The sequence below is a fragment of the Bos grunniens genome, chromosome 3 (genome assembly GCF_055505025.1).
Source record: "Bos grunniens cultivar Pamir isolate PY7600 chromosome 3, Bosgru_T2T1.0, whole genome shotgun sequence".
NCBI classification, from domain to species: domain Eukaryota; kingdom Metazoa; phylum Chordata; class Mammalia; order Artiodactyla; family Bovidae; genus Bos; species Bos grunniens.
Genome location: NC_141167.1, coordinates 32,593,672 through 32,616,440, shown reverse-complemented (window position 1 = coordinate 32,616,440; position 22,769 = coordinate 32,593,672). Strand labels below are relative to the sequence as shown.

General features: G+C 42.1%; 1 protein-coding gene across 46 annotated transcripts in view; it reads left to right on the top strand.

Annotated features, from left to right (window-relative positions):
- Nucleotides 1–22,769, top strand: part of DAB1 (DAB adaptor protein 1) — a 1,332,660-nt gene that overhangs the window by 969,611 nt on the left and 340,280 nt on the right. For 6 of the 46 annotated variants that reach the window (XR_015160075.1, XR_015160074.1, XR_015160101.1 and 3 more), the window contains exon 2: nucleotides 3,745–3,820. The exons of 38 other annotated variants lie outside the window; for them this stretch is intronic. The gene's annotated coding sequence lies outside the window, so the exon portion shown is untranslated. Of the gene's footprint in view, nucleotides 1–3,744; nucleotides 3,821–9,904; nucleotides 10,053–13,270; nucleotides 13,349–22,769 lie in introns of those variants that run through there. 2 more of the 46 variants (XR_015160076.1, XR_015160077.1) reach the window with 2 other exon arrangements.

Genomic DNA, 22,769 nt, shown 5'->3' with positions numbered 1-22,769 from the left:
AGTGATAATTGAAAATATCAAATGTGCTTGGATTTGTTCACAAAAACACAGGTGATAATATTAGCAGACATTTATTGGGAGTTTACTATGTGCAGACCTATTCTAAGCACTTAACTGAAGCACCAGTTACTTAGTTATTTATCTAGTTTTCATGACATCATAAGTGATAGGTACTGATACCAACTGCAGTCTCCATGGTCTGCAGGGAGGTAGGTAACTGTTAGGAGCAGGGCAATCAGAGCCTTCAGCATTTTCTTCTGTTCATCTTTTTTTCTTGATGTTAATTGGTTGGTTGAGCACCATTCACTTGGCACCATGCAGTTGATGCACATGAGTGGAGAAATAGAAGGGTGAGGAGCTAGATTTATTTTAAACATGTGTATGCTAGGCATGGGGCTCCATTCTTTACCCATGTAATCATCTGTCACGTTGACAACAATCCTGTGAGATAGGTATGCTCTTTCTCCTGTTAGATATGAGGTTACTGTGAACTGGAGCTGTTCAGTGATTTATTTCCCTCACACTGTTACATGACAAAGATAGGATTTGAGCCCGGGTTTCTCTTTGCATGAAGCTCAGACTTTTGCAGGGGTTTGAGTTCTTCACTTTCTCCTCCCTCTAGTTTTAAGACTACAGTGTAAACAAAATAGACAATGTGCCTGCCTTAAAGAGACTTACACTCTAGGATAAGGAAGATGTGGTATATACATACAATGGAATACTACTCAGTCATAAAAAAGAATGTCATTTGCAACAACATGGATGAAACTTGGGATTATCATACTAAATGAAGAAAGCCATGAAGAAACAGACACTGGATAATGAAATCACTTACATATGGAATCTAAAATATGACACAGATGCACCTGGCTAGTAAGCAAAAACAGAAGCACAGACATGGAGAACCGACTGTGGTTGCCAAGGGGGAGCGGACGTGGCAAAGGGATAGAGTGGGAGATTGGGGTTAGAACATGCGAACTATTACATATAGAAGGAATAAACAACAAAGTCCTGTGTAGCACAGAGAAGTATATTCAGTATCATGTGATAAACCATAATGGAGAAGAATGTGAAAAATGTATATGTGTGTGTGTATCATTAATCACTTTGCTGTACAGCAGAAATTAACACAACATTGTAAATCAATTAAACTTCAATACAATGTAGAAAAGAAGGAAGGCTATTTCGTGGAAGGTAGTCAGAGGTCAGATCAAGCAGGGCTTTGTGGAATAGGTAAGTCAAAGTGAAAACTGTTCAGTTATGTCTGACTGTTTGTGACCCCATGGACAGGCTCCTCTGTCCATGGAACTCTCCAGGCAAGAATATTGGAATGGATAGCTATTCCCCTCTCCAGGGGGTCTTCACGACCCAGGAATCAAACCCAGGTCTTTTGCATTGCAGGCAGATTCTTTACCACCTGAGCCACCAGAGAAGCTCTTACTGGAATAGGGTAAGAACCTGGGAATTTATGCCAACTTCCTTAAAACCTAGAATAAAGTTAGCCATGTGACCTTGAGCAATCCCTTTATATCTCTGAGTCTGCAGGTCTTTAATTTGTTGTGCGTGGGTAGTAATGCCTTTCCTATGTATATCTCAGGGATTGACCATCAAATGACAAGGAAATCTAGAAGCAACCTTCAAAAACCACAGAGAAAGATGGCTAATTTACCACATATATTTATCTCTGTAAAAAAGATGAGTCTTTGGAGGACTGATTTATATAAAAAAAGAAAAAAAAGCTGAGCAGTGGAATTCCTGAGTACCAGGTCTCTCATTAACTAGTAGTAGAAACAGAAGTAATAATGATGATAATAAGAATAAATATTCAGTAGGCTCTTACTGTGTGCCAGAAACCAAGCTTTGATCTTTAAATATATTGTTATTTAATCCTAACATCACTGTATAAGACATTGATACTGTTATTACCTTCATTTGACAGTTGAGGGATGAGGCACAGTGATACTGTATCTGTTTCCATGTGTTTGGTTGTGAATAACAGAAAACTCCACAAGTCGCCTGAAGAATTAAGATATTTATTTTCGTTATATTATTATATTAAAAGAAGAGCGATAGTAAACTCGTGCTGGGAAATGTGCTCAAGAAAATCATCAAGAGCCCAAGATCTCCTGCTTTTCTGATCCATCATCCCTACTGTGTGGTTTTTGTTTCTCATGAGAGCAGACTAGCTGCTGTGGCTCCAGTTTTCTTGTCTCAGTTCCACGTCAGGAGAAAGGAGAACAATTGTAGGAAGGGTAAAAGCATTCAACTTGTAAGGCTTTGCCTTTGGGGGGAAGGGATACTTTTATCTATATCTCCTCTGCCTCCAACCTTAGCTAAAAGGGAAGCAGGATCCTGGAATTTCACTTCTTAGCTGAGCAGGCCAAAGTGACTAAGTGTGTTACTGAGCCAGGCGCAGTCACACTGCTGGTTAATGGTGAAGCATCCTTCAGCCAAGTCATTTAGACTCTTGGAGTCATACCCTTTACCACAGTGCTGTGGTGTCACCCTATTGGGAGAGGCTTGGGAATCTTGGACCAGTTATTAAACCTCTCTATGCCAATATTTTTATTTGTATAGGGGAGTAATAAGAATATTTAAACAATTGGGTTATTGGAAGAATAAAACAGTCATAAAGTGATTCCCACAGTGTCTGGGATATGGGATATAGTCAGTGCACACCAAGTAAAGGCGTGCCTTATTTTCCTGTGCCTTTATTGCATGTTTCAGATATCATGTCTTTTACAAATTGAAGTTTTGTGACAACCCTAGTTGAGCAAGTCTATTGGTGCAGTTTTCCAGGAGCATTTGCCCACTTCATATTTCTGCGTCATGTTTTGCTAATTCCTGCAATATTTCAAACTTTGTCATTATTGTTATATTTGTTATGGTGATTTGTGATCAGTGATCTTCACTGTTACTACTTTGACTCACTAGAGGCTCAGATGGTGATTAGCATTTTTATTTATAAAGTATTTTTAAATTAAGCTATGTACATTATTTTTTAGACATAATGCGATTGCACACTTAACTCAGTATACTGTAAAAGTAACTTTTAAATTAAAGTATAATTGATTTACAGTACATTAGTTCAGGTGTACAACAGTGGTTCAGTACTTTAATAGATTATATTCCATTTAAAGTTATTATAAAACATTGGCTATATTTTCTCTGCTACACAGTATATCTTTGTATCTTAGTTATTTTATACATAATAGCTTGTACCTCTTAATCCCCTACCCCTGTCTTGTCCCTCCTCCCTCCCATCCTCCCACTGAACCACTAGTTTGTTCTCCAGATCTGCTTCTGTTTTATTATATTCACTCATTTGTCTTAATTTTCTAGATTCCACATATAAGTGGTTATGTACAGTGTTGGTCTTTTGCTGACTTGTTTCATGAAACATAATATCCTCTGGGTCCATCCATGTTGTTGTAAATGACAAAATATCATCCTTTTTATGGCTGAGTAATACTCCATTTATGTTTATATACCACTTCTTCATCTGTTCAGCTGTTGATGGACACTTAGGTTACTTCCATGTCTTACGTCTGTTGTAACTAATGCTGCTGTGAGCATTGGGGTGTATATATCTTTTTGAATTAGTGTTTTTGTTTTCTTTGGCTATATACCCAGGAGTGGAATTTCTACTCGATTATTTATAGTCTACTATAGACTATAGTTATAATAGACTATAGTTATTTATAGCCTATTTTTTTTTTTTTGGCCATGTCACCTGGCCCACAGAATCTTAGTTCTCTGACAAGGGATGAAACCCGCACCCCCTGTAGTGGAAGTGTGGAGTTAACCACTGGACTGCCAGGTAAGTCCCTGTTATTTGTGGTTTTCTTGATGATAGCCAGACAGGTGTGAGGTAATATCTCATTGTGATTTTAATTTACATATCCCTGGTTAGTGATGTTTAGCATGTTATCATGCCTTGTTGGCCACCTGTATGTCTTCTCTTGAAAATGTCTATTCAGGTCTTCTGCCCACATTTTTAATCAGATTATTTGGGCTTTGATATTGAGTTGTGTGAGCAGTTTATATATTTTGTATATTAACCCTTTATCAGACACATCATTTGCTAATATTTTATCTCATGCAGTTGGTTGTCTACTTGTTTTTTTGTCTATGGCTTCCTTTACTGTGCAAAAGCTTTTAAGTTTTACTAGGTCCCGTTTGTTTATTTTTGCTTTTGTTTCCTTTGCCTGAGGAGACAGATCCTCAGACACAACTTTTTTATGCACCAAGAAACCAAAAATATTGTGTAACTCTCTTTATTGTGATATTTGCTTTATTGTGGTGGTCTGCAACTGAATTCGTATCTCAGAGGTATGTCTGTATATATTAGCCACTTTTACTATTACATTGTTTTTGTCCTTACTGTTAGCAGACAGTTCAGTTTCTGTGCCAGCATTTATGGAAACAGAGAATCAAACAAAACATGACATAACAAGGTTAAGTTCAGTGATGGAGTGAGGGGCAGCGGTAGCAGGTGTGAAGGAGAGTTTGAGGTTCCTTGGAGTAAATAGGAAGAGGTAAAAGAGGTCTAGTGGTTAGGAATCCTGGTTATCACCCAGGTGGCCCAGGTCCGACTCCCGGTGTGGAAATGCCAACCGAAAAGGGTCGGGAAGATCCCCTGGAGAAGGAAATGGCAACCCACTCCAGAATTCTTGCCTTGAGAATTCCACGGACAGAGGAGCCTGGCTGGCTACAGTCCATGGGGTTGCGAAGAGTTGGACATGACTGAGTGACTATCACTCTCACTCAAAGGGGTGAGGAACTCAGGGATGAAAAGATGATTGTTTATAGAGATGATGCTCTTTAGGTGGCAAAAAAAAAAAAAAAAGAAACTAGGCTCATCAGAAAAAAAAGAGGAAAGCTTATTCCTGACAGAGGGAACAGCATATGCTGAAAAGGTGCAAAACCACAGAGGGGTCAGAGTGCAGCACCTACGGGGGGAAGAGCAGGGCTTTCCAACAGGCTAAAAAGCAGTGTGGGTGTGGGCAAGGCTCCTGAGCGATCTTTATGCCAGGTGTCCCCGAGCCCTAGGCACACAGTGAGCGGTGAGGGGCAACACCTGCTCTCAAGAAGCACCTCCTGTTGGCACTGTATCTTCTCATCTGCTAAAAGGGGAAGAAACCTACGTGTTGTTAACTGTCTGCTCTGTGCCAGATTAAAGGCTAAATGTTTGGTGAACATTGTCTCACCGAACTTCAAGGTCGTTAGTAAAGTGAAAGGGACTCAGTCGTGTCCAACTCTGTGTGACCCCATGGACTGTATGTAGCCTGCCAGGCTCCTCTGTCTATGGAATTTTCTAGGCCAGAATACTGGAGTGGGTAGCCCTGTTCCCTTCTCCATGGGATCTTTCAAACCCAGGGATCGAACTCAGGTCTCCCACGTTACAGGCAGATTCTTTACCATCTGAAGCAGGGTCGTTATTACTCTCTCCCTTTTATAGGTAAGGAACTGAGACCCAGTAAAATTAAATTAGTTTTCCAGACTACCCAGCTAGTCAGGGGCACTGCAAGGATTCTGACTCAGTTTTCTGTGACTCCAGAACCTGTGCACTCTGCTTCCTGCTCTGTTTCCTGAAACCTGAGTAGTGGTACACATCCACCCTCCCCACCCCTCAGCGGTAAAATGCAGCAATAACCAAGGGCACTTCAGAGCCAAATGCCGTATGAAACACACCAAGTGCAGAGATTTTGTATTTTATTTTAAGAAAAGGGAAAGCCCTTTACTCCTACAGTAAATTTCCACCAGCTTGTCAGTTATTCCTCATCCAGGCTGAGTAGCCAGAGTGGAGCTGTCCACGTTGCTTACATGAAGGCAGGTGACTTGATTGTAGTTCAGTGCCTTAGCTGTCACCGAGCCGCCTTCCTAAATATGATCCTTATTGCCCTGCTAACCCCTCTATAAACACCGCTGCAGTGAAAGCATAAAACATTAAAAACATCCCCTGGGTGACTGCTATTGCCTTTTGAATTAACACCAGAAATGCTCATTTGAGAGAGGTGGTTTAACTCAAGCGATATTTCTTGACGGGTTAATGAAGATCATATGTTATACTTTAACCTAATATAACACCATCAATTATTTAGTTATTTTTATTGATTGACCTCTCCCAGATTATTTAATAGTAGATTTTTCACTCTATAGAAGATTTAATGCTGAGCACTCAGGCACCTGCTTTCACCATTACGAGTGTCCTCTGAATATAGAGGTATGTGTGTGTATGTATTTTCTTTTTCTTTCTGAAAGAGACAAATTGCAGACCATCCTGGAATTAATGAATGTGATGCATGAATAAGCTTGCTGAATCTAAATGTAACAAAGACTCGAACTACAGATGACACTAGAGAAAGGTTTCAAGGCAGATCGTCAAACCCGGATGATTAGAATTGCTATTTAAATATGCAAAAAGCAGACAGGCAGCCCTGGAAAGGGAGAGTGCATGGCAAAACTAGTGACACGACCAACAGTGAGAAGTAGCCCATAAAAAGCCTCTCTATCATTGACTTTGTAACTGATAACTAGAAAGAGATAGGGAATCATGTCCATTTAGCTTGTGTTATGGGATATAGTATATGTTCCTATGGGCTGTGCAGGGAGGAAAGAAAATGGGACTGGAGGCAGGCTGCCTGGCATCTGCTTCTCTTGTGACACTGGATAGTTTTTTTTTTTGTTGTTTGTTTTTTCATTTATTTTATTGAAGTATAGTTGATTTTCAATGTTGTGTTAATTTCTGCTGTATAGCAAAGTGATTCACTTGTACATATATATATACATGTTCTTTCATATTCTTTTCCATTATGGTTTATCACAGGATATTGAATATAGTTCCTTGTGCTATACAGTAGGACATTGTTTATTCATTCTATATATAACAGTTTGCATCTGCTAATCCCAAACTTCCTTTTCATCCCTCCCCTTCTCGGTCCCCCTTGGTAACCACAAGTCTGTTCTTTGAGAGTCTGTTTCTCTTTTGTAGATAAATTCCATGTATATAAGTGATCTATGACATTTGTCTTTTTCTGTCTGACTTACTTCACTAGTGTGATAATCTCTAGGTCCATCCATGTTGTTGCAAATGGCATGATTTCAGCCTTTTTATGGCTGAGTAGTATTCCATTGTACACATGCACCACGTCTTCTCTATCCATTCCTCTGTCCAAGGGCATTTAGGTTGTTTCCCTGTCTTGGCTGTTGGAATGGGACTGCTGTGAACACACTGATTAGTTTGGTGACTGTGGGGTGCCTTGGTCTGCTAAGCCACATCCCTTGACTGGAGCCCTGCTCTCCTTACACTGAACTCCAGGTGCTTTGTGGCTTCTGTGTGAGGGTTGTGATAGGAATACAGAATATGAACAGTAGAATTATGGAAAGGTAGGATACTGGGATGATAGGCATTTTCAAACGCAGGCGATTAGCTTGGAATTTGTTCCTTGAAGTGTTGTCAACATGAACATGTTTTTTCTAAGGCCTGTTCCCTGCCAGCCTTTTAGCCCTCTCCATATGTGGCGTGCTGCGATTCATGGGGTCGCAAAGAGTCGGACATGACTGAGCGACTGTTCTGATCTGATCTATGTATACTCAGCCATAGGTATACATATGTCCCCTCCCTCTTGAACCTCCCTCCCATCTCCCTCCCCATCCCACCCCTCTACAGAGCCCTGGTTTGAGTTCCCTGAGTCATACAGCAAATTCCCTTTGGTTATCTATTTTACAGATGGTAATGTAAGTTTCCGTGCTACTCTCTCCATAGATCCCGCCCTCTCTTCCTCCTTCTCCCATGTCCATAAGTCTGTTCTCTATGTCTGTGTCTCCACTGCTGCCCTGCAGATAATTTCATCAGTCCCATCTTTCTAGATTCCATATATATGTGTCAGTATATGATATTTGTTTTTCTCTTTCTGACTTCTCTCTGTATAATAGGCTCTCGGTTCATTCACCTCATTATAACTGACTCAAATGTGTTCCTTTTTATGGCTGGGTAATATTTCATTGTCTATATATACCACAGCTTCTTTATCCGTTTATCTGTCGATGGGGATCTGGGTTGCTTCCATGTTCTAGCTATTGTAGATAATGCTGCAGTGATCATTGGGGTACATGTATCTTTTTTTATTTTGATATCCTCAGGGTGTATGCCTAGTTAGGGGGATTGCTGGGTCATATGGTTTTATTCCTAGTTTTTAAGGGAATCTCCATTCTGTCTTCCATAGTGACTGTGTCCATTTACATTCCCACCAACAGTGCAAGAGAGTTCCCTTTTCTTCACAGCCTCTCCAGCATTTATCGTTTGTAGACTTTTTAATGATGGCCATTCTGACCAGTGTGAGATGATATCTCATTGTAGTTTTGATTTGGATTTCTCTAATAATGAGTGATGTTGAACATCTTTTCATGTGTTTGTTAACCGTCTGTGTGTCTTTTTGGAGAAATCTCTGTTTAGGTCTTCTTCCCACTTTTTGATTGGATTGTTTATTTTTCTGGTATTGATTTGTATGAGCTGCTTATGTATTTTGGAAATTAATCCTTTGTCAGTCGTTTCATTTGCTATTATTTTCTTCCGTTCTGAGGGTTGTGCTTTCACCTTGTTTATAGTTTCCTTTGCTGTGTAAAAGATTTTAAGTTTAATTAGGTTCCACTTGTTTGTTTTTGGTTTTATTTCCACTTCCCTAAGAGGTGGGTCGTAGAAGATCTTGCTGTGACTTATGTCACTGAGTGTTCTGCCTATGTTTTCCTCTAAGAGTTTTATAGTCTCTGGTCTTACATTTAGGTCTTTAATCCGTTTTGAGTTTATCTTTGTGCATGGTGTTAGGAACGGTTCTAATATCATTCTTTTACATGTAGTGGCCCAGTTTTCCCAGCAGCATTTATAGAAGAGGCTCCCATGTTCGTTTTTTAAAACATTTTTATCTCTTTGGCTTTGGGGAAGAATAACTTTGGCAAAGTCAGTGATTCGTCTACTCACATCTCTAGGGGCCATAGTGGAGCCACCTAGCCCATGGAATGGAAATCCTTTCCTTTGCATTCTGTTTCAGTTCTCTGGCAAGCTCGAGCATGTACATTTCCCTTCTCCTGCCAAGGCACAGGAGGTGTGTTCTGACACATGCTCTCATTTTGGTGATCTCTTAACCTTTTTTCCCCTGACATCCTCCATGGCAGAGCGAACCATTCGAACGCTCGATTGCCAGATTTGGCAGCAGGTCTAAAGAGGCCCCATCTGCACCCCTGGAAGGCTGGACGATAGTTTCCCCACAGGTCCTGGAGAGATGCATTCATACTCTCAGGAAAATTACTAACAAACTCCTCTGTGGAAGCCACCTGGTGCTGCATAATGGTGATGCATGGGATAATCCCTTGGAAGATAAGTGTTGCTCTTTCTCTTCTCCAACAGCTCATACTCTAGAGTAGCCTAGGAAATCCCCAAGTGTGATCCTGGGCTTGTAGTCCCACCTAAAGTTCTTGTAAAGAGGGTTCTGTGTGGGAAAAGGTTGGGAAATGCTGCCTGATATGGACTGAATGTTTGTGTTTCAATAGTAGTCATATACTGAAACCCTAACCTCCAGATGTGAAGATATTTGGCTTACCAGGTGGTGCCAGTGAGTAGTCAAAATCTACCTGTTAATGCAGGAGATGCAAGAGATGCAGTTCAATCCCCAGGTCAGGAAGATCTCCTGGAGGAGGACATGGCAACTCACTCTAGTATTCTTGCCTAGAGAATCTTATGGACAGAGGAGCCTAGCAGACTACAGTCTGTGGGGTCACAAAGAGTCAGACACGACTGAGTGAGCACCCACAGGTGAAGATATTAATGGATGGGGCTTTGGAGAGACACTTAGTTTAGATGAGATCATGAGGGCAGTGCCCCCATGATGGGATTAGTGCCCTGTAAGAAGTGATACCAGAGGGCTTTCTCTCTGTCCCTGCCATGTGAAGATACAGCAAGAAGCCACCATCTGCAAGATAGGAAGAGAGCTCTCACCAGAAACAGTCTGCTGGCACCTTGATCTGGGACTTGCCGGCCTGCAGAAGTGTGAGAAGTAAGTGTATTACCGAAGCCCCCAGCCTGTGGTCTTGTGTTATGGCAGCCTGAGCTGACTAGGAAGCTACCTGCACCATGTTTTTGGTGTTGAGCAGAACATCATGCATCATTTCCCAGTGAAGGGGAGCAAGGTGGTGGGGAAGACTTCTACTCCATGAAGGGGAGCAAGGGTCATCACAGTGCCAGCTACCAGTAGTAGAAGTCCAAGCACTTCTGCACTCTGCATCTTGGTATCAGAGTTGCTAAGGAAACAGTGCAGTCAGGCAGTGGATGGAACAGCTCTTATGTGGTGAAGAGACAGAACAAAATCAGCCCCAGTAGTGGGTGCTGATCCCTCAAGGCAAAAGCAAGGCAGTTGGCCTACACGCCCTGACCATGGAGTCTGAAATATTGAAGGTTGGGAGTGTACCTGAGGGCCACTGATGCACATCCTTAAACAGAACAGAGGAGAACACACTGAGTCTGAAACAGGAAAAAATATTTCCATAAAGGCAATAAGCCGGACACAACTGTTAGCACTTGATAAAGGAGGATTCTAGGCTCCTCAGGGACCATTCTTATGTGTCTGAACAGAGGTTGAGGGATTCTGTGTATGAGACTGCCATTCCCAACAATCACAGTGTTCATGGTAACACTAAAGGCTCTGAGAAATCCTGCAGTGGAGAGGAGAGTGTTTTCCATATGCACCTGTACATAGAACCCATTTTCAAAACACTTCTGTTTCCTACTTTCCTCCAGAGGTCACTTTTGGAAAAGTTGGATTAGGTCATAGTTTGCCCTCCCTTGCTTCCAGCTTGGGAATCTTATGTGTCTGGATCAGACAGAACATGAGCATTGTCTTTTTCGTTTGATCATGAGAATGGATGTCCTGATGATTGGCTTGTGTCTTAGTTTGGGCTGCTTTAATAAAGTACCGTAGAAACTATGCAGCTTATAAACAATAGAAATTTATTTCTCACAAGTTTGGAGACTGGAGGTCTAGATCAGGGTACCAGTATGGTTAGCTCCTGGTGAGGGCCCTCTTGAGGACTGTATAGACTGCTGACTTCACTGCGGTATCACATAGTAGGAGGGGTGAGGGAGCTCTCTGGGGCTTCTTAATATACACACACACACACACACACACACACACTATAAAATAGCACTAATTTCATTTGTGAAGGCTCCACCCTCATGACCTAATCTCCTCCCTTCTCATGACATAATCACCTCCCCAGAGCCCCACCTCCTAATACCTTCACACTGGGGATTAGGATTTCAACATAGGAATTTTAGGGGGGACACAAACAGCAATTTGATTCCAGAGCTTTAGGGAAAAGAGCAACAAGGCATGGTCTCTGTCCTTCCAAAGCTCACAGTCTGATAGATAGTAAAATATGTAAATATCTGGTTACAATCACAGCACTTCCATAGAACCAGGCTATGCATATAGTGTTTCATTTAGTCTTCACACTGAACCTGCATGCAGGTGATGTTTATCACCCTTCTGGAGGTGAGGAGAACACGGTTCAGGAAGGTTAAGTGGTTTGTTGAAAGCAGCAGGGTTGAGTTCTGACCTTTGCCCTCCTTCCCACTCTGCTTCATTGTATAACCTACTCTTACAAAGCAGACTGACCCCCTTTAGCTGCAGCAAAAACACTGGGGTCTGAGAGTCCAGAGGAGGGGCAGGGCAATTTGTACTAGAGATTCAGCAAGGTGTACATTAAGTGCCAGCGGAGGTGAGTTATTCTGCCTCCTGCCTCTTGTCTGCCTGCCTTCAGCTTGAGCTTGGCCTGAAAGGAACTTGGAATTGAAGTTCAGGGAAGTCTAGTGGCTTCTCTGGAAAGGGGAAGTAAAAGGTGAGGAAGGAGACAACAGGGGGTGGGCTCTAGAGTCCATGTGCCTAGCAGGCAAGGCTTATTTGGGAATGGGGCAAACATTCCTAGAGCCCCACTTGGGGCAGGACACCAAGATATCAGTACAGAAAGGAGACAGCCTCAACTCTGAATCTCGAGTGGTTCTGAAGGAATCAGTTGAAACCCAAACAGAGCTACACATGGAGTGACTGGAGCATGGAGGAGGGGAGCTGCTCCGTGATGTGCTGGTGTGGAGGGTGGTGGGAGGCGAGACAGGATCGAGACTGTTTTTAATGGATGCAGAGTGGAAAGTGGGCTTCCCTGGTAGCTCAGCTGGTAAAGAATCCACCTGCAATGCAGGAGACCCCGGTTCAATTCCTGGGTTGGGAAGATCCCCTGGAGAAGGGATAGGCTACCCACTCCAGTATTTTGGGGCTTCCCTGGTGGCTCAGACGGTAAAGAATCCACCTGTAATGCGGGAGACCTGTGTTCGATCGCTGAGTTGGGAAGATCCCCTGGAGGAGGGTATAGCAACCTACTCCAGTATTCTTGCCTGGAGAATCCCCCAGGGACAGAGGAGCCTGGTTACAGTTCGTGAGGTCGCAAAGAGTCTGACATGACTGAGCAACTAAGCACAGCCCATAGTACAGAGTGGAAAACAGTGCCTTAAAGAATACTTGGGAGTTTACTGGAAGCAGAGAGGACTTGGCAAAACCAGGGCAGGGCCCGAGCAAAGGCTTCGAAGCTGAGGAGGATGGATGTTGAGGGGAGGGGGACTGGCTAGAGATGTAGCTTGGAGATACAGGCAGCAGGAAAGGCAGGTGAGGGCTACCCTGGAAGACCTTCAGAGCCCTGCCATGTGGAGGCATTTAGACCTTAAGCAATTCCCATCTTAGTCTCCTCTCCAATGTACACTGCTAACTGAATGTTTTTTTATAGACTCCAAGGCCCGCATTAACACGGTCTACTTTTAATTGCATACAATGGGGGGGAAAAATCTCTTGGTTTTATTGACTGCTTCTTTATCTGACTTCACCTAATTGGAAAATAAACAGATAAAATGATACCTTTACTGCTAATGAATAATTCATGTTCTCTTTGTCTTTTGTCATAAAAGAGAGAGCCCAGCAGATCTGTCTTTAAATTAGGATATCTGGTAGGTGAGAAAAAAATGTGAGCGATTAACTCCAAATTGAGTTTCGTGTGAATTTCTGAGTCGGCGTCCTCCTCTGTAATGAAGTTTAGATTGGTTCACGTAATGGTTCACCTGGCTCTGGTGGAGCCCAAATTCAGAACATATGAGTGCGATTGACCTGTTAATTTGAAATGTTTTAATCTGCATAAAAATAGATTGTATTAATTGTTTCCCATTAACCAGGGCTGACGATAATGTCTGCTTGAATTAGGCTGACTCTTCCTCTGTCTTAGCCCTTTGCGGTTTCATGTGCCCCAGAAACAGGTAACTTCTCTCTCCTCCACGTCAGTCATCTGAATGGGATGGGCTGTGTTGCTCTCAGATTAGACAGAAACCCACCCACCATCTGCAGATACAAGTACACATCATCCTCATACCAACTCCACCTCTTGACCCCTCTCTCAGAAGTGTTCCTCTTTTCTAATTAGCCTTGGTAACATTTCTCTACCCTAATCTCAGTGGTTTGCATCATTTTCGAAATCTCGGTAAATAACTTTTAACTCCTTACAGCAGTCTGTGCTTCAGGAAGAAAAAAAGAAGACTGGAACTGAAAAATCTGATTTAAAAAGTAATGTTACTGTTAATTATTTTCCAAACATACTCTGAGATCTCTAGGGGCTGGACACTTTGCTGCGGACTGAGGATGTCCAATGTGTTTGCACCTGATTCTGCCCTTGAAGACATCATGGTCTGGTTGTAGAGATATTGCTTCCATGTAATAAAAGTTCTGTTATGGTTAAATCAACCTTGTAGGGAAAGTCCCAGGCCACAGCTACAGCTAAATGAGTGATTGAATCCATGGAACTCAGAAACACTGAAGTTTCCTGAATGTGCTCTGGGTTTTGTTTTTCCTCCCACGATTATAAAGCTAGGTCTAGTGCTTTGATGGGCCTGGGATAACTTTCCTGTGTATAATTCAGTGAAATCATAACCTTTTCTGGGAAGCCTTCCTCAGCCACCATCAGCCTCTTGTCTCATTAGGTGCCCTCTTCTGGGCTGTCACAGCTCCTGTCATAAACAAACTGCCGTTGTATTTATCTTACATTTGCTTGTCTCTTTCAGTCAGCTGGAATGAAAGGTTCAGTGTGCAGTAAATAAGGAGGCAAGACTGAAGGTGGAATTAAGGGAGAATTAGATGGTATATCTTAGGCCTGCATTCCTCAATGTGTGGTCCATGGACCAGCAGCTTTAGCATCTCCTGGCAGTGAATTAAAAATACAGAATCTCACCCTCCACCTCAGACCTACAGACTCAGCATCTGATTTTTTTTTATTACTGAGTTATAGTTACTTTACAGTGTTGTATTAGTTTCGCGTGTATAGCAAAATGATTAAGTTATACATATATATTCTTTTTCAAGTTCTTTTCCATTATAGTTTATTATAAGATATTGCATAGAGTTCCCTGTGCTATACATTAGGTCCTTGTTGTTTACCTATTTTTTTTAAATTTTATTTTTAAACTTTACATAATTGTATTAGTTTTGCCAAATATCAAAATGAATCCATCACAGGTATACATGTGTTCCCCGTCCTGAACCCTCCTCCCTCCTCCCTCCCCACACCATCCCTCTGGGTCGTCCCAGTGCACTTGTTTACCTATCGTATACATGCTAATTCCAAACTCCTAATTTATCTGCATACACACCCCGCCACTATCCTTTTTGGTAACCATAAGTTTGTTTTCTATGTCTCTGAGTCTGCTTCTGTTTCATAAATAAGTTCATTTGTAACGTTTTTTAGATTCCACATATCAGTGATCATATGATAATTGTCTCTTTGTATGGTAATCTCTAGGTTCATCTTGCTGCAAATGGGATTATTTCATTCTTTTTTATGACAGAGAAATATGCCATTGTGTATATATACCACATCTCCTTTATTCGTCATCTTTTGATGGACATTTAGATTTCAGCACCTGAATTTTAACATATCTCAGTGATTCATGCATACATTAAAGCTTGAGAAATACTTGGGGTTGTGTAGGCTATTGTTTCTCAAATTTGGCTGTGCGTTGGAATCACCTGAAGGTCTTTGTAAAGTACTGATGTTTGGGTCACCCATACAGCTTCTGATATACTTGCTTGGGGTGTGTGCAGTTAGAAGCTCTCCAGGTGATGCTAATATGTGGCCACATACGTGAGCCACCTCTGGACTCTTGTTTCCTAACTTCTGTCTCCTATCATAGAATTTGCTGTGCTATGTAGTCATTTTCATTTGTTGGTCTGTCTTCCCTCCCTCTCAAGGACAAGGGCTCTCGTACATCCTGAGATTCTTAAATAGTATCTCTCACTGAACACTGGTTTCTTAAAGTGGATGGAAATGAACCAGAGTGGAGGCCTTGAGTGCTGAATTTGAGGATGACTCTATGTGTGTGTGTGTGTGTGTGTGTGTGTGTGTGTGTGTGTGTGTTAGTCACTCTATCATGTCCAACTCTTTGCAACCCCATGGGCTGTTGCCCACCAGGCTCCTCTGTCCATGGAATTCTCCAGGCAAGAATATTGGAGTGGAGTGGGTTGCCATTTCCTTCTCCAGAGGACAACATTTAGGAGAACCTATTTTAAAAAGTACTGTCAATAGCTTGGATGAAGAATTGTGGCATGGTTATTAATATAGATGGCACAAAAATGATTCAGAATGTTCTCAGTTGGTTAAAGTCTACAGGATATATCAAGTTGTGGGAGCTCAGAGTTGATGGGAAGAGGGTTGGGTGGGGAAGACCCAGTATATTCTCTCTCAACAAGAGGAGACTTCCAGGTTTAATTTAGTTAACCTCATGCCCTTAATGCTGCAACAGTGACTATTTATCTGGCTACTAAGAAAATCACAATACAGTTTTCAAATGCATTCATGGAAGTACAGTATTCACTCATACAACTACTAAATGGCTGTATCTCCTCTGGATACCATGCTTTATGAAAAAAGGCAGCAGAGACATCACTTTGCAGGCAAAGGTCTGTGTAGTCAAAGCTGTGGTTTTTCCAGTATTTACGTACGAATGTGAAAGTTGGACCATAAAGAAGGCTGAGTGGCGAAGAATTGATGCTTTCGAACTGTGGTGTTGGAGAAAACTCTTGAGAGTCCCTTGGACAGCAAGGAGATCTAACCAGTCAGTCCTAAAGGAAATCAACCCTAAATATTCATTGAAAGGAGTGTTGCTGAAGCTCCAATACTTTGGCCACCTGATGCGAAGAGCCAACTCTTTGGAAAAGATCCTGATGCTGGGAAAGATTGAGGGCAGAAGAAAAAGAGGGCAACAGAGGAGGAGATGGTTGGATGATATCCCTGACTAAATGTACATGGGTTTGAGCAAACTCCAGGAGATAGTTAAAGACAGGAAAGCCTGGAGTGCTGCAGTCCATAGGGTCACAAAGAGTCAAACTTGACTTAGCGACTGAACAACAACAGCCACTCTTTGAGAAACTAGCGAACATAGTGGATACTATAGAAATCATGTCAAGGGAAGGGGTGTGTGGGAATGAATGCTTTCAGAAGAGAGGGTGTGGCGAGGACCTGATTGCTGTTTCCAAAGGATTGATTGTTGTGTGAGAGCAGAAGTGTGCTGCGCTACTCCACAGGGCAGAGCTAGGGCCAGTGGAATTCACCGAGGCAGATTTTGGCTCAACATAGGGAAGACTTGGTGCCAGTGAGAACCATCCAATAATAGAAGCAGCTGCCTGGGGAGATGGTGCGATGAGCGAGCTCTCTATCTTTGGAAATGTTCTAGCGGCGCCTGGATGGCCATCTGTCGTGGGTATTGTGGAAAGATGCATGCATGCGGTGTATGAACAGAATTTTGTGGATCATTTTACTAGTAGTAAATGTGACTGCTGTGTACTGAGTGTCTGTGACATGTGCCAGGTACTACGGTAAGCAAGTTTGTATCCATTATCATGTTTAATCCTTCTACAGCCTTAATAAAGGTGACAGTTATTCCACTTTAACAGAAGTAATGGGCTCAGAGCTAGGATTTGAACCCCGTGCTTTCTGACCTCTAAACCATAATCTTTTAACTCTTACCATCTGCTTTTTGTGGTCCCTTCCCTCTCTGCTGCTGCTGCTGCTAAGTCACTTCAGTCGTGTCTGACTTTGTGCGACTCCATAGACAGCAGCCCACCAGGCTCCCCCGTCCTGGGATTTTCCAGGCAAGAACACTGGAGTGGGTTGCCATTTCCCTCTCCAATGCATGAAAGTGAAAAGTGAAAATGAAGTTGCTCAGTTGTATCTGACTCTTTGTGATCCCATGGACTGCAGGCTACCAGGCTTCTCCATCCATGGGATTTTCCAGGCAAGAGTACTAGAGTGGGGTGCCATTGCCTTCTCCCCTTCCCTCTCTAAGATTCTGCAATTTCAGGTGTATTTAGACACCAGATTTGAAGTGACCTTTTAGCATCTGTGTAGAAAAGGTCCATTGGAGAGCTGGCCATGAAAGCTTGGGAGTTGAGAGAGTAGTCAGGATGACAGGTGTGGACCTGAGCATGCTCTGCCAAGACATGAGGGTTGATGCCATTGCCTTGGTAAGATTCTCAAGGTGGTGACTAAGGACCGGAGAGAGGTCTGGAGCAGAGAGAGAGAGTGTGGGTTGACTCCACTTTTCTGGAAATCAAAGCCACAAGAGAAGCCATGAGCCCTGCTTTCTAGGTCAGAAGGAATGGATTGTTACTGCATGTTGGAAACTTGATTTTTAACTTAAGTAAAATGCAAATGCAACTACAAATGTTCATGTTCTAGATGAAGACAATGCAAGTCAAGTGGTGAAACTGGAGTCAGTATAACACAGTGACGCATGGTAAAGCTTTCACCCGACTTGAAATCTGCTTCTCTTAGCTGTATGTCCCTCCACACATTACCTTCCTGTGCCTCAGTTTCATCATCTGTAAAATGGGGATGGTAACATTCTCTTCAGGTTACCCTATAGGTTTATTAGGAAGCTTAAGGAGAATAATGCACATAAAATGCTTGACAGTGGCTGGGATACATGGAAAGCACTTGGTGTTTATATTCAGATTAGTTATTAAATCTACGTAAACCCTAAAGTAACACAAATGTAATAGTTTACTTAAGACATTCTATCATCTCCTGTATTCAGATCGAGCCACACTGTAAGAATTCAGCTATATTTTAAAACATTTAAATGTACAACCAATACCATTAGTTAATCAAACACTTTAGGTTAAAATTCCATCTATTTTTTGTGATTTATAAACTATTAATATACTTCCCCATTATAGTACCTAGTCTACCATACAGAATTGAGACAGCACAACATAGATGTTAAAAGAAGGGATGTGTAGTCACACTCCCTGGGTTTAGATTTTAACTTTACTGTTTACTCGTCCTGTGACTTGGAGCAGTTTACTTAGTCTGTCTAAGTCTCAGTTCCTCTCCACTAAGGTGGAGCTAATAGTAATACCTACCTCACAGGGCTTAGAGATCAAATGAGATTATATAGAGAGTACTTAGAAAGTTGCTTAGGTACCATCAACATAGTAGGCATTCAGCAAATGATGAAGATGATGATGTATCTTGTAAGACAAAGAAATTTAAAATGTCTTGGAGTGCTTGGGGCTCTGTATATATCAGTATTGATTATATAATCCTGTGTGTGTATATACATAATCTATAGACAGGTTTTTTCTATGAGCACGAAAGTAATGCATTATTCATGGGTGGGCTTATAGGGGGTCTGTGATGCTCCTGAAATTGTAGGCAAAAATTGTGAGTATGCATGTTTTTATGGGGAAGATCTGTGCCTTCATTCACTTCTCTCTGACTTTGTAAAGTTTAAGACGTGTTAGCATGAGAAACTTTGAGTGGAATGCGAAACTGTTAGTGAGAGCAAAATGAAACCCTGGTTGCAGGTGATCAGGAAGAAAGTCATTTTGTTATCTCATATAGCAGAGATTCCAAGGTAGGTGGTCCCAAGATCGGTGTAGTAGTTCAAGGATGTGATCAGGTGCTGAAGTTCTTTCTACTGTCTGTCATACTTAGATTAATGCTTTATGGTCCCAGAATAGCTACCATAGAAACAAGTACCACATCCTCATATGACATCACTGAAAACACAAAGAAGCCATGACAGCCAGGATGCTACGGTAGAGCTTTCATTATTTGTCTCCTTTCTTTTATTATAGATTTAAAACAAAACAGACAAAAAACCCCAGAAATTCCCCAGGAAGAACTCTCAAAAAGCAAGAGACCTCCATCCCTGTTTATTCTTTATGTGCCAGAATGGATTCATATCACCACTTCCAGCCAGAAGGGAAGCCAAGAAAGCATGTGTTTGGCTTTTTCAGCATCTCTAAGGGAGGTGGGCAAGCAGAAGAGGTAGTGTGGGTTAAAGACTTTTCTAACATCCATGCACCAAAGAAAACTTGTGAGCTGATGTGCCACACAGAGGTCACGCCAAGTATTTGCATGTTGAGGGGAGGGACAGTTGTTTGTAAGAGACAGACAATATCTAGAGAAAGAAGCAGGGGAAAGAGGCAGGACTTTCAATGGCTTCAAGATGCTTTAGCCTAAGCAGGCATCATTCATCAGTGAGTAATGTAGAGGAAGTGCCTGGATTCCAAATATATGAGTAGAAAAGCTGTCATGGAAGAGTCAGCCAGCAGCTCTTGTTTGCAGCTGCTGCTGCTGACCCACATTTGCCCTCCGCCAGTCCTCAGCTGCTGATCCTACCTCCTGGGAGCCGGTCCGTGAGCGCTGCCAGGATGCAGATGCCCATCTCCATAGCTCCCCCCACTGCTCTCCAGATAAGCTGTTCCTGGGGAAGGAGAGTGGCATCTACAGTAGAAACAGGTCTAGTAATTAGCAGCCGCCCCGGGGCCTTACAACATTTCTAAAGAAGACGAGGTGATTCAGTAAGATCTGTCACCACTGCTGAGAGTCTCCCAGGTGGAGAGACAGGTGGGGATCCCCAATGCTAATGACAGGGAGGCCTTTAACCTGCAGTTGTTAGAGGGCAAGGGACAGGAGATGTGGGACAGATGCAACCCATGTGGACGTGGAGTCTGCATGTCGGTTGTTGATGGAAGAGCCTGTTTTTATACATGACCTTGACAGATCGTGCTGCTCTAAAGGGCAGAGAATCCACTGAACTGTGATGGTGCCATCATGTCAAAATAAACATGCAAAATGTGAAAATACTATGCAAAGCCCAAACATTGCTCCGTCTCCTCACTGCTTAATCCAGAGGCTCAGGAGTTGGATGAACGTTCATTTTTTGTGTGTATTTATTGGTAAATAAAAGTTTGAGTGTTTAATAATGCATTTGTCATACTGAATCAAATACACTAAATTACTGCAATAATTATTTTCTCCAATAGAGTGGATGAATATAATAAGATCAGTAAAGAATTTGTACATCTTCCCTGGGAGCTAGGGAGCATCTCAAAGAAGATGTAATTCTTGAACTGATTCAGGAAGGCTTAGTAGCAACCTGCTAGTTTATGGAGGTTGTGGGTATTATCAGGGCTTTTGTGTATCTATTTTAGGTGGAGAAATAGCACCTAAAGGGCAAAAAATTGTAAAATTCAACAAGCATTTGATATTCTATTCACTAGGCACTTTCTCCCCCTCTTCAGAAAAAGAAAATCCACTTTTCTCCTCCCGGAGATGCTTCTTTACCACCTCAACTGTGTGGTTGGATTGGAGCAAGTATTCAATTCTAGCTCTGTAGATACATTTCATTGGACTGGAGGTAAATGATGTTTCAGGACCAATCAGAATCATTCCTGGGATCTTTTAAGCTGCATATGGGAGAGAGATTTCAGTCAGCTTATCACTAGGGACAAACTGAGAGTAAGGTATGGGATTTGTTGAGGGCTCTGACTCTCTCATTTGGAGTGACTCCTGATGCAGAAACCACACACTTAGATCAAAGTGGCATTGGTTGTAAAATTTCATAAGTGTAGTCCCTCTATCTCTTTCATTTCTGTGTTTACCTTTGTAAAAGCAGACTGGGTTCTTCCAAACGGTGGAAACCAGGATCAGCAGTGACTTCTGTATTTCACTTCTCATTGGGGTCAGGTGAAATGTGAGAGACATTAAAAAAAAAACAGTAAAATTTTATAAATAAGACAGTCTTGTAGAATGTTAGGATAGTGTTTTTATCAAACATTGATATCCTGTAAATCAGCTAGAGAATTTCCTATCACACAGATTTTGACTTGGTAGATCTGGAATTGTCCTTAAGATTTGCATTTCTAACAAACTCCTATGTTGATATTGATGCTTTTAGTTCAGAGACCCCACTTTGAGCAGCAAAGTGTTCAAAGATGATGCTTAAGAATTGAGGAAATTTGAAAAGCTGGTGTATTATATGGTAGCATGGGAACACAGGTAGACTTGAGTTGTAATTTTTCAGTAGGGTGATTAGGGTAGGCTCATGAAAGTGACACCTGAACAGACTTGAAAAAAGATGATTGTATTTACATGACTAAAAATAAATAAAAGTTTTATATATATATATACATATATATGTATATATATATAATTTTCTGTTTTAAAACACCTTTTAGTTAGCTATTGCTGCTTTACCCTCAAACTTTGCATCTTAGACCAAGAAGCATGTAGATTCCTCAGTTATGGTAGGTGGCCTTAGCTAGTTAGCTAGTTGTTCTTTCTCAGGATCTCTAATAAGACTACAGTCAAGGTGTTGGCCAGGGCTGCTGCATCCATCTCAAGGCTGGCATGGGATGGATCTGTTCCCAAGCTTGCTCTTGTGGCTGTTGGCAGGCCTCCATTCCTCACAGACTGGTGGCCAGCAGCCGCCTTTAGCTTTTTGCCATGTGGGTCTCCCCTTAGGGCCGATCTCAAATATGGCAGCAGACTTCCATCGGAGTAAGCAACGTGGGGCAGGTCGGGGGAGGGGCACAAAGGGTGGCCAGCAAGAAGGAAGCCAGAGCCTTTCTGTAACCTAATTTATCAACTGACTTCTCATTACTTTTGCTGTATTCTAATGATTAAAAATGGGCCACTAGGTCTAGCTCTTACTCAGAGGGGAGGAAGTCACCAAAGACATGAGTACCATGAGTCAGGACTCACTGGAGGCCATGTTAGAGGCTGCCTACTGCAGTGTGTATTTGCGGATCCTATCAAAAACTTGGGTGTCTTATGGCTTAAAACAGATAGTTGTTACTGCCAGTTTGTTTAGCAAAGAGGATCATGGGAAATTCTTGGCTCCCAGCAGAAACCAGGATGGGCTCAAATGGTTCTGATCGAGCTAGATAGAGTTGGCTTTGGCCGATCTTCAACTCTGGAGGTGGGTCCAAGCCTGCTTCTTTTTTGAAACGTTCGGGCAGAGTCTTGTAGGCCACCTGTGGGCTTGTGGGCAGCTGAGCTCTGACTGACTCCCTGGCCATTTTAGTGCTACCAATAAAATTGCCTGAGGAGCCTGCCAAGGAGACAGATGCTGCTGCTGGAGAAACACCTTCTGTAGCCTGGCATTTGTCCGGTAATTGCTCTCCAAGAGAAAATAAACTCTTCACGTGAGAGGGAAGGTGGATGGTGCCTGATTGTCAAGTAGAGAGATGATTTAGAACAAGTGCTACAAGTAAAGTGCCAAAGATTTTATTAAAAAATAGAAGATATTTGTTTGGAGCTAAAGTTAGGCTTTTTAAAAATCTACTGACTCAGGAAATGCTTCTTGTTTCAATGCATGAATTGAATTACATGCAGAATGC